This window comes from Geotrypetes seraphini, chromosome 4, assembly GCF_902459505.1.
Source record: "Geotrypetes seraphini chromosome 4, aGeoSer1.1, whole genome shotgun sequence".
NCBI lineage: Eukaryota > Metazoa > Chordata > Amphibia > Gymnophiona > Dermophiidae > Geotrypetes > Geotrypetes seraphini.
The window spans coordinates 258077947-258090109 of NC_047087.1; positions in this window are offsets into that span (position 1 = coordinate 258077947).

The window sequence follows — 12163 nt, forward strand, 5'->3', positions numbered from 1 at the left end:
CGAACAGTGAGGAAGCCGGAGCCGGTTGCCTTAGTTTGGCCTTAGCTGGATCATGAATTCCTGTATGATTGGTCTGGTTGGTCTGTATGGTTGGTCTGGTCATCTGCCGGATAGCAACGCTGCAGATTGGCCTCGCCACCCGTAATATGTGGATCTCATATGTCTTCAGTGGGACGAGAAGCTCTGGCTCCCTCTACATCGATATCTTCTCAGTCAGCTCAGTCAGGGGCTGGTGCTCATGGTGAACCCACGGGGTTTTGGTCTTACGGCATGGCTCTTGAGAGCTCAGCCTTCGAGCGCACAGAGGTGCTAGTTCGCTTACTGCTCATCCAGATGTGATCAGATTTATGAGGGGGGGTGCTTCATCTGTGTCCTCCTGTGCATCTCCCTTTCACTTCATGAAATCTTAACATCATTTTGCAGGGCCTTGGAGAGGTCCTTTTTGAACCACTGAAGAATGCTTCTCTTCTGGACCTAACAATCAAGACATTTTTTCTAGTCGTCATATTCTCAGCATGGTGTATTTTGGAGCTTTGTGCTCTTTTCATGCAGGGAATCCTTTCTCCATATTATAGATGCAGATGTTTTCCTCCGTATTGAACCTTCCTTCTTGCTGAAGGTGGTCTCGGCTTTCCATGTCAACCAGGAGGTTAGGTTGCCTGCATTTCATCCAACAGGTTAGGAGCACAAAGATCAGATCTTATGTGCTTTGGATGTTCAGTGGGTCTTTCTCCATTATTTGGAAAGGACTCCTTGAGTTCAGGCTGTCTGATCACCTTTTGTTTGTTCTAACTGCTGCGCCTCACCATGGTAGGCCGGCATCCAAGTCCTTGATTGTTCGAGGGATTAGAATGGCAATTTCTGTGACTTACATCGCCCACGACAAGCAGCTGCCTATTTCGCTTAAAGCACATTTGATGAGAAGTGTGGCTGTGTCGTGGGCAGAATCTCGCATGATTCATACTGATGAAATTTGCAGGGCGGCTACTTGGTCCTCTCTGCATACTTTTACCCAGTGGATGTGGTAGCGCTTTCTGATATTGTTTTCAGGACCTCGGGATTTAGGGCAGGCTCTCAGTACCTCCCTAGCTAACATGGCTTTGGTATGTCGCCTAGTATATGGAATCTGGACGGGATATAACAGAATGGAAGATTAGGTTTATACCTTCGATAATTTTCTTTCTGTTAGTTCCTGGAGAATTCCATATGACCTTCTCTCTCTATTCACTCAGTAGTTTGGAGTAGCCTGTTCCTTTCTGCCTCGGTTTAAGATTTTCCAGCCAGTTGCCAGTTCCTATGGGGAGTTACTGCGAATATGCACATTACCGAAGGCCTTTCTTGGGATGCTCGCTGAACACTGCAGGTTAGTTCTACATTGTTCCTCAATGTTTTTCTGAGTTGCCTTTGTGCCTGTTTATCACTTGTTAATATTTTGTAGAGCAAACCAGCTCATGAATTACTTCTATTGATTGGGGATTCTTCCCCCCCTTACCCCTTTGTCATGGATTTGTCCAGGTATGTTGCTTGGCTTTGGGACTTAACTGGATATGTTTACCAGTTCCCATTCTAAGGGGGTGGAGCATATGCTCAGAAAAGTTGTAGATTTCTGCAGCACCCAGAGTGCAGTTGGGATTGAACACCTAACTTATGGAATCCTCCAGGGACTAAAAGAGAGAAGATTATTGAAGGTTTAAACCTAATCTTCCATCCAGATGTTTCTTCTAAGGACCTGATTCCAGAAGAACTCATTTGAGCTCCCAATTACAGAAACAGAAAATTTAATACATTTAAAAACTGTACTATAAAATGTTATAACCCCTGAATGGAATTTTGTCTGAGATGTTAAGTGATAATATAATAAACTGCACATTGATGCAGAGCATGATTGGTGGTGACAGTCAAACCCTTTAAAACCTTGAAGGTAAAGAAGACTTTCATATTTAGGACACAGTCTACTGCTGACTTTTAAGAAACATTGCTGAAAATTGAAACGATATATAGTTATCTATATAGGTAAATATTTTATATAGACATATACAAGCAAAACCTTATACAAGAGCTCTAAAAATAAAGATCAGTAAACAAGTGATAGGAAATATATTTTTACTGGATTAACTTAATACAGTTGTGACTAACTTTTGAGAACTGTGCTTCCTTCATCAGGTCAGTATGGACGAGGAGAATTTGTGAAAGAGAGTTAAGCATGTTAGCGCGCTTAATAACTAAAGACGCCCATTATATTACTATGGGTGTCTTTAGCGGATAGCGCATGGTAACATGCTTAACACCCTTTTGGGAATTTCCCCCTTAGTCACAGATGATAATGATGCCAAAATGTACAAGTTACAGAGTGCTTTACAGTACTGGTCTTTTTTTTTTCAAAGCCGTTAAGAGTTGTAAAGTAAAAAGCAGAGGGAAGAAGGGCAAGAGTGAACCTTTGCAAAGGGGTAAGAGAACTGGAAAGAGAACCATGATCTGAAACAGCCACAAAGGATCTTTCCTCATCCTCAAATTCATTTCCTCACCTATTACCATCATAGTCTTCCTGTGACTGTATATTTATCTCGCTCAGTTTTCTTACCCATTTGCAAACTCATCGGACCCCATACTTTTTTATTTATATAAACACATAAAGATGTATTTTATATTTGTGTGAATAATTTATATAAAATGTCTTTAGATGTGTTTAAGTACTGTAATAAACTTCATGCAATATACTGCATATGCAACATTCATGTGCCAGGATTGATTAAATTTTAACTCAGATTTTCACTGAGAAATTGCTTGCTAGGTTTCAGATAATATATGTAAACATGCTACAGTTCTGTCATCCAATTAATGGGACATAGTTCGTTCTAGTTATAATTTGCTAAAGAGAAAAATGGTGTCTCAAGAAGGTGTACATTTAACAGTATTTTTGTTTCCTAGCTTGAATTAAGTTTTAGAGACATTTGCTGCACAGATAAATTAGAATTGAAAACATGCTGAGCCTTTTCTGAAGTTCTTAATATTTAATTGATATCTATAGATATTAGGTGTTCTTCTCTTTTACATTCACACCAAAATGTACATTAAATCCTATTGTGTATCCTGAGCTGTAAATTGGGATCTCTCTGTGTGTGCAAAGATAATTTTAATGAGCTGGCACTTTGACCGAGACAGCAGCATTCTGGAGTGCAGAAGTCTTGAGTTTGAGTTTCCTAACCAGAGAGGATAAAAAGGATCAGGCAGATCAAAGTAGTGTCCTTGTGGAAGAAGCTCTGCAGGTCTTATGATTAGTATTAAAAATAAGTATTGATGATGATTGCCATCCTTACCAGCAACAATACATATCACCTAGGCATGAAAATTAAGAGGAGAAGGGTGTCTTTAAGAGAGTTAAAAATCAAGTTACAGAAGGTGATTTTTAAGCAAATAAATTGAAGAGATATGGAAGTTATGGAATAGCCAGAGAAAGGCCAATCAATCACTGATCTTATTTCTGGACAAGCAGTTGTTGTTCCCCAGAGGGATACTTGAATGTACTCAAGTGGTCATGAATCTAAATATTGAAAGTGTGCTAAAATGTTTGTAATTATGTACTCTTATCATTGAAATTAACATTTCAACTGTAATTTAGTCTGTATGGGCAATATTATTTTGATATCCCCAAATAAGTGTGTGTTTCACTTTGGCTTTGATAAGTTTCTGAGAGTTAAATGTCATATTCATTTGCTAAAGCAAGCGAGGAAAGAATTTGTCCCAATCCCTGTGGATATCCACGAGAAATCATCCTATCTTATTCTTTAGTATCTATCTCAACCTCAATCCTTCTACACCAGCATTCTTCAATGCAAGGATTGAGGGTCAGTGGTTATGCCCATTCATATTCTGATTCTTCCCTCTCTATTTAAAGAATGACATTGGGATGGTTTCCCACGGTTAACCGCGGGGATGGGGATAAATTCTGTCCCATGTCATTCTATAAGTCATCAAAATGCAAATAGGCTGCTGCCAGAGCCGCAATTCTTTATATCTCATTCAAAAAAATTTCAATAAAAGAGATTTATTGTGGATCTCAAGCACTCACAGTTGTACTGCCATTAGAACACGTCACGGCGTATAACTTTCATGTGAGCCGTGACGTGTTCTAATGGCAGTACAACTGTGAGCGCTTAAGATCCACAATAAATCTCTTTTATTGAAATTTTTTTGAATGAGATATAAAGAATTGCGGCTCGGGCAGTAGCCTATTTGCTTTTTGGTGATAGGTGTGCGGTGCACAAGATATTTTGAAGGAGCTATTATCATTCTATAAGTCATACCATATGCAGCATGTAGACTTAATTTTATCAAATTTGAATTTTTGTTATTTATGTCCTTTATTTTAGAATATTAAACCCTGTTCTATGATTCTAATGCAATTATGCAACAGACCAACTTACCTAGGCCTAGAGTTACCAAAATGCAGAAAGAATTTGTAGTTAATATGCTGTAATTGACAAAATTATCATGTGCTAGCTGCAGAGTCTCTAAATTAACTATTTAGGGCAATCCCATCATCTTCCAATACATTTAATACAGGATAAGGAAATTCTCTGTGCAACTTGCCACATTAACTGATAATGGGCTAGATTCACAAAGCAAATTGATCGTATACCAATCGGTTTGCGACTTGATTTTACTCCGGCCCGATTCACTTACCTCTGTGCCGATCAGATTCTGATCCGTGCATGCAAATGAGGGGAACAGCATGCAAAGTAGGCAGGGACGCAATTCACCAAAGAAATTTTTGAAACCGACTGGGCTGGCTGATCAACATAAGAAGCTACTGCTGGGGACCAGTCGCAAACATCCTTTCCCACTGTCCTCGGCCTGAAATCCCAGCTCTCTGCTCTACTCTGCTCTCTGCCCCTTTCATGGAACTTGCAAAAAAAATAACAGACAACACTAAAGAAAAGCAAGAACAGTGGTGTTCAGCTTGGGCAGATGTCCTTAAAATGGAAGCATATTGTGTGCATATTGTGCTTCCTTTTCTAAAATTCACTAAACAATATATTACACTGAGGGAGGGGGAAAAAGTATTTTCTGGCTCAAGTGCAGTGCAGCATCTTGGAAAGCTATCTTAAGAAGCAACTGGATTTTTCAGATCTGACCCAGTATGCTTGCTAAAAATATAACAACAGATGCTTGTCATGTTAATAATCAGAAGGGGTCCTCGTTGGTCACTGCAGCAGCAGCCGCAGGGTATTAACTATGAATGGGAGCACATTCTTCGGGTCCAAAGCAGCACCACTGGAAGCAAGATCGGAGACAACTACGATAATGCAGATGCTGCCCCTGCTCTCTGCCGCCCTTCCCCGCAGTGCAAGCCCGTGGTTTTAAAGCGGGGCTGCACTGCGGGGAAAGGTGGCAGAGAGCAGGAGAGTTGGGGCGGCAAGAGCAGGGCTTGGCCGGAAGGGGCAGAGAGCAGATGAATTCAGGATGTTTCTGCAGCGATGTTTCTTGGCCCTCCCCTATATCCTGCTTACAGTGAACAGCAGTGTCATCGAAAGGGAAGAGGCTGCTGCCGCTGGGGATAGCCCTTCCCTAGGAGAGCCGGGGCCTGTAAAAAAAAACAAAGCAAAAAAATGGACACAAAACACATGCGCAGACCATCTGCATGGAAAGCAGATGGTCTGCGCATGCGTCAAGATCGCACACTAGCATTATCCCAGGACAAGCAGGCAGCATATTCTCAACATGTGGGTGACGTCACCAACGGAGCCCCCTAGCGGACGTTTTCGCAAGTAGACTTGCTTGAAGACCTTCAAGCTTGTGATTGGCCCACGCATGCGCGCGTGCCCCTCCTGCCCGACCTAGGGCATGCGTCTCCTCAGCGTGGCCTCAGTTCTATGTTTTTCGCGGAGCCAGAAGCACTGCTCCCTTGCGCGCAAACTCGTCCCTCTTGCACCGCGGCTTTCTTTGTTATTTTCATTTAAGTCGCTGTGCTCGCGTCTTTGTTATTTTTTATTTTATTTCGGGCCCCTTACCAGACACCAGCAGGATCTTCAGAGTCCCGGACCCGATCCTGAGAGAGGTTAGCGTGGGAGCCCTGCTCCGCCCCTCTCCTGCCCAGCAAGGGAGCCATTTAAATTTCTTAGAGCTAACGGCGCACAGCTTCAATCGGGCCCCTTACCAGACACCAGCAGGATCTTCAGAGTCCCGGACCCGATCCTGAGAGAGGTTAGCGTGGGAGCCCTGCTCCGCCCCTCTCCTGCCCAGCAAGGGAGCCATTTAAATTTCTTAGCGCTAACGGCGCACAGCTTCAATCGGGCCCCTTACCAGACACCAGCAGGATCTTCAGAGTCCCGGACCCGATCCTGAGAGAGGTTAGCGTGGGAGCCCTGCTCCGCCCCTCTCCTGCCCAGTAAGGGAGCCAGTTAAATTTCTTAGCACTAACGGCGCAAGCGACTGTAGGGACGACTGCCGGAAAATAGAAGCTGCCAACACCAGTTAACTTAGAGGTGAGTGAGAATAGCCACCTAACACTATCTGAAAATCATTCCAGAACACTACTATCAAAACTGAACAACCAATCACTTAGGTGGCTCAACCTACAAACAACATACTGACCAGCCTAAATACCGAGGCCCTCTAAAGTACCAGCTAATCCCATAACAACCACTATCTACCACTCACACAATGGATACAAGCACACCCAAACTCATCCTTGCTCTACTACTGCTATCCCTCTTCACAGACAAATGGAAAATAGCAGGATACCACACACAGCCAATCCCAATCATAACAGTACCACACAAATCTTTTCTACAAACCAGGAAACTCCAAACCCCTAGAACCTTGATCCTCTGTTCATCACCCAACCAAGTAAGCATACCCACAATCTGGGGAAAAAGACATACAACAAAAGCCAAGACAAACTCGCAAAGACCTCAGACATCACAAAAAATACTATCAAATATAGCTCCTACCCCTATCCCTCTCATAAAAATCACATCAATAGCATGTTCATACTTAAATATACGATCGGTAAGTCCAAAAACAGAACTAATCAAAGACTGGCTGATCAAAGATGATCTAGGATGCCTCTTCCTTACTGAAACCTGGCTCACATCTAACACAGACCCTCACATTATTGAAATTTGTCCTAACGGATACAAAATTGAATTAGTATGCCGAGCTAATAGAAGAGGAGGAGGGCTAGCAATCATAGTAAAAAACAACTTCAACATCAAAGTCCTAGCCAAGCATTCCACCCCTCATCTAGACCTTCTAGCCTGCCAACTTTCTGACACCACCCTTACAGGTAATCTAAACTGCCTTCTATGCTACATCACCCCAGGAAAATGGAACACCACTAAACAAGAACTAGAAGAGTTCATCCTCTCTTTTTAATTTTACTTTCAATTTTTCTCCTATAGTGGTCATATTGAAATCTGAAACTCCTTTGCTCGACTTAACTGCACCACATTATGCCTTATTTAACACGCTTCTCATTGTCGCTCTGCGACTCATATTATCTAACTGAAAATCGTTTGACTCCTTAAACGTGCACTTTTGGTACCAATCTGTCCTACTACAACACAAGCGTGAAATGCTGATCTCTGCTGCTATTCCCCTGAACGCTAAAGTCCATATTAAATGGGCTAAGTTCACCGAATACCTGAATTCTCTCTAATGCCTTACCGCTCATAAGTTAATGCCTAACATCTTTTATATCTTATATCTCTCTTTCCAACTTCTTCCTCTCTCTCTTTCTGGCCTCTGGGGGACTCTCTCTTCTCTTTCTCACCCCTTGTTGCTTTCTTACTTACCTTTCGCCCTCCGTCATCACCCTTCTTTTTCTTTCTTTTCCCTCTTCTCTCCTGACATTTTTTTCTTTCCTTGAATATCTTCCCGCTACTTATCACAACACCATAGAATATTTTTACCTCTGATTATATGTATCTAACAATTTTCTGTTGTGCTTGAATAATTGTTTTTACTCATTTATTGTTCCACAATTATGGTATTGATATTGATTGTTTGTTTCTCTCCTTTTTTTGTATTTTGATAAAATTTTCAAGAGAAAAAAAAACAAAAAAAAAACTCAATGATGGCGAACCGTGTCCTCAACTATAACTTTATCTTCACTTCCTATCTCCGGTTCTGTGTGGAAGCCCTCCACTTGTTCCGGGCGGACGTGCCGGATTTTTATCGTCAGGAGTTTCGTCTCCTAGAGAAGACACTCTCCCAGCTTCGCCTCTGTATGTTTCAGGCGGCCTATGACGCCTTCGAGTTGTCCTCGAGGGTCACGGCGTTTGCGATCGTGATTGCATTTGCGATCGCCTCGCTTGGCTCAAGATTGTGGACATGGATCCGAATCTCCAGGATCATCTTGCCAATCTCCCTTGCGTGGGTAATGAGCTATTGGATGATTCCATAGAGGCAGCCACTAAACGCCTCTCGGAACACGAACGGTCCTTCACCTCTCTGGTGAGACTTAAGCCGAAGACCCCTCCGACTCGGCAATTCAAAATTCCTCTCCGGAGGTATCCGCAGAAATCTACTCCTTCTTCCAAGCGGCCGCAACAACAGCAGCAGCAACAAGCTAAGGTCCTGCTGCCAGCTCCAGCGAAGCCTGGCCGTCTTTTTGACAATTCCAGTCTGAGTCTTCGGGCTCCCTTCCTCCTGGAGCCTTCCCCCCTCCCCATCGGAGGTCGTCTCCATTTCTATACCCAGTGGGAAGGTCTTACCAACGACAGTTGGGTGCTTTCCATCATCCGGGAGGGGTATTCCCTTCACTTCAGTCACGTGCCCCCGGACCTTCCTCCAAGACCTTCCTTCCTTCCTTTTGCCTGGTCTCAGCTGCCTCTCCTTCTGCAGGAAGCTCAGGCCCTTGTTCGCCTTCGGGCGGTCGAGGAGGTTCCTCTGGACAAGTGGAATACCGGATTTTATTCCTGGTACCCAAGAAGACGGATCTGCGTCCGATCCTGGACCTCTGTGCTCTGAACAAGTTTCTGGTCAGGGAATGGTTCAGAATGCTCACCCTTCCTATCTTGTACCCCCTCTTGGACGATGGGACTGGCTGTGCTCACTGGACCTCAAGGAGGCATACACACACATTCCTATTCACCCGGCCTCTCGCTGGTATCTGAGATTCCGGGTGAATCTCCACCTTCAATATCGTGTTCTTCCCTTCGGCCTGGCGGCCTCTCCGAGGGTTTTCACGAAATGTCTAGTTGTGGTAGCTGCGGCCCTGCATCTCCGCGGCCTGCAGGTGTTTCCCTACCTCAACAACTGGTTGATCAAAGCGTTCTCGCGCCATGAAGTTCTGCGAGCGACGAATCAGACCATCTTGCTCCTTCAGATTCTCAGCTTCAAGGCAAACTTCCCCAAGTCCCACCTCTGTCCGTCCCATCGGAGAGGTCCTGGACACGGTTCGTCTCCACTCCTTCTTGCCTCGGCCTCGTCAAGAGGCCCTTGTTCGTTTATACCAGAGGGTGGCACATCTGTCCTCAGCCCTGGCTCGGCTCCTGATGGTCCTAGGTCACATGGCCTCTACGGTTCACGTGACTTCTTTTGCCAGACTTCACCTTTGTATTCCACAATGGACTCTTGCGTCCCAATGGAACCAGGATCGAGATCCTGTCTCTTGACTCATTGTCGTGACTCCTTTGTTAAAGAAGTCTCTCTGTTAGTCGATGCTCTCTTCCAATTTGCTTCATACCACCCTCCGCAGAAAGTCCTCACGACGGACTCGTCGACCTGTGCTTGGGGGGCTCATCTGGATGGTCTTCGCACTCAGGGTCTTTGGTCCAGTGCCGAACGCCTTTGTCACATCAATCTGCTGGAGCTTCGAGTGATTTTCCTCGCCCTGAAGGCTTTCTGTCACCTGCTTCGTGACCGAGTGGTGCTGATCCGCACGGACAACCAGGTCGCCATGTATTATATCAACAAACAAGGGGGCACGGGGTCCCTGTCCCTGTGCCAAGAGGCGATGCGGCTCTGGGATTGGGCCATCTGACGCAGCATATTCCTTCGAGTAGTCTACATTCAGGGCCAGCACAATTGTCTGGCGGACAGGTTGAGTCGTCTTCTGCAGCCTTACGAGTGGTCCATCCATTCCTTCACTCTGCGTCAAGTGTTTGCTCATTGGGGGACTCCGGACGTCAACCTCAATCACAAGTTGCCCCGCTTCTGCTCCAGGGTTTACACCCCTCTCAGGCTCGAGGCGGATGCTTTTCTGCTGGACTGGACGAACCTGTTTCTGTATGCGTTCCCTCCATTCCCTCTGATTCTGAAGACTCTCGTCAGGCTCTACTCCACGAGTGCCACCATGTTTCTGATAGCTCCTCGGTGGCCCCGACAGCCTTGGTTCTCCCTTCTGTTGCAACTCAGTTCCAGGGAGCCTCTTCTTCTGCCTGTTTTTCCTTCTCTCTTTCCTTCTCTGCTTACTTCATCCCAACCTTCAGTCTCTGCACTTGACGTTCATCCGTCCCTTAAACCTCCTCTTGTGGTTTGGGATCTTAACGTGGTCCTTACTCGCTTGATGAAACCCCCGTTCGAGCCGCTAGCGCGGGCTCACTTGAAATTTCTTACTTGGAAGATTGTGTTTCTTATTGCTCTCACTTCTGCCCGTCGGGTCAAGCCTTGGTTTCCGACCCGCCTTTCACTGTCTTCCATCATGATAAGGTGGTTCTCTGTACCCATCCTAAGTTCTTGCCTAAGGTTGTTTCTGAGTTTCACATCAACCAATCCATTGTTCTTCCTGTATTTTTTCTGAAGCCCCATTCTCACCCTGGCTCTGCATTCTCTTGATTGTAAGCATGCGCTGGACTTCTACTTGAAGTGCAACGCTCCTCATCGTTCTGCTCCCTAGCTGTTCCTCTCTTTCGATCCTAATCGCTTGGGTCACTCTGTTTCTAAGCGGACCATTTCTAACTTGTTGGCCGCTTGTATCTCTTTCTGTTACGCTCAGGCTGGTCTCTCCCTGCCGGGTCGAGTCACAGGCCACAGGGTCAGAGCGATGGCGGCGTCTTTTGCTTTCCTCCGCTTGAGGAAATCTGTAAGGCTGCCACTTGGTCCTCGGTTCATACGTTTACCTCACACTACTGTCTAGATACTTTCTCCAGGCGTGATGGCCATTTTGGCCAGTCCGTTTTGCAAAATCTATTCTCCTAAATTGCCAACTCTCCCTCTAACCCATTCTGGTTAGCTTGGAGGTCTCCCACGTGTTGAGAATATGCTGCCTGCTTGTCCTGGGATAAAGCACAGTTACTTACCGTAACAGGTGTTATCCAGAAACAGCAGGCAGATATTCTCGCAACCCACCCACCTCCCCATGGTTGGCTTCTTTGCTAGCTATCTGAACTTAGGCCACGCTGAGGAGATGCATGCCCTAGGTCGGGCAGGAAGGGCACGTGCGCATGCGCGGGCCATTTGCAAGCTTGAAGGTCTTCAAGCAAGTCTGCTTGCAAAAATGTCCGCTAGGGGGCTCCCTTGGTGACGTCACCCATATGTTGAGCATATCTGCCTGCTGTCCCTGGATAACACCTGTTACGGTAAGTAACTGTGCTATCCATGCAGTGGGAGGGGGGCGTTCCTCCGATCGCCCTTATTTGAATTTTTTGCTTGTGTGAATTGGTCAGGCCAGCTGGAATCGGCCACAGATCGCCCACGGAAGTCAGGTTAGTACCTCTTAACTATAAGAAGCAGTTCCCACCCATTCTGTACTCCATTCCACATTAGCTGTTACTATGGAAATGAGCACATGTTAATTGCTAATGCACTATATTAACTGTTAACATGCATTAACAGCTCACTCAACTTAGTAATTAGGCATTCTAACATGATTTGCATCAGTCAGCTGCTGTTCTAACAGTTAATGAAAATCACCATTATAATCTAATCAAAGCAGCTTGAATGTTAAGTAGCTACAAATGACTGAGAGTACCTGAATATAAACTGCTTAGACAATAGACTGTATATAAATGATTAAAATAAATAGATTAGTTATTCTAATATACTGTACTCATATAGAAAGCTACAGATAGAATACATAATGGTTACCATCAGAGATGTGTGTTACCATCAGAGGTGGAGTTGGCTCCCATGGCCCCTGTGGTAAATGTAAGAACTGCGACATCATGGTGAGATTTACTGATGGGACCTGCCACCAGCTTAAATTTCATGCTACCTG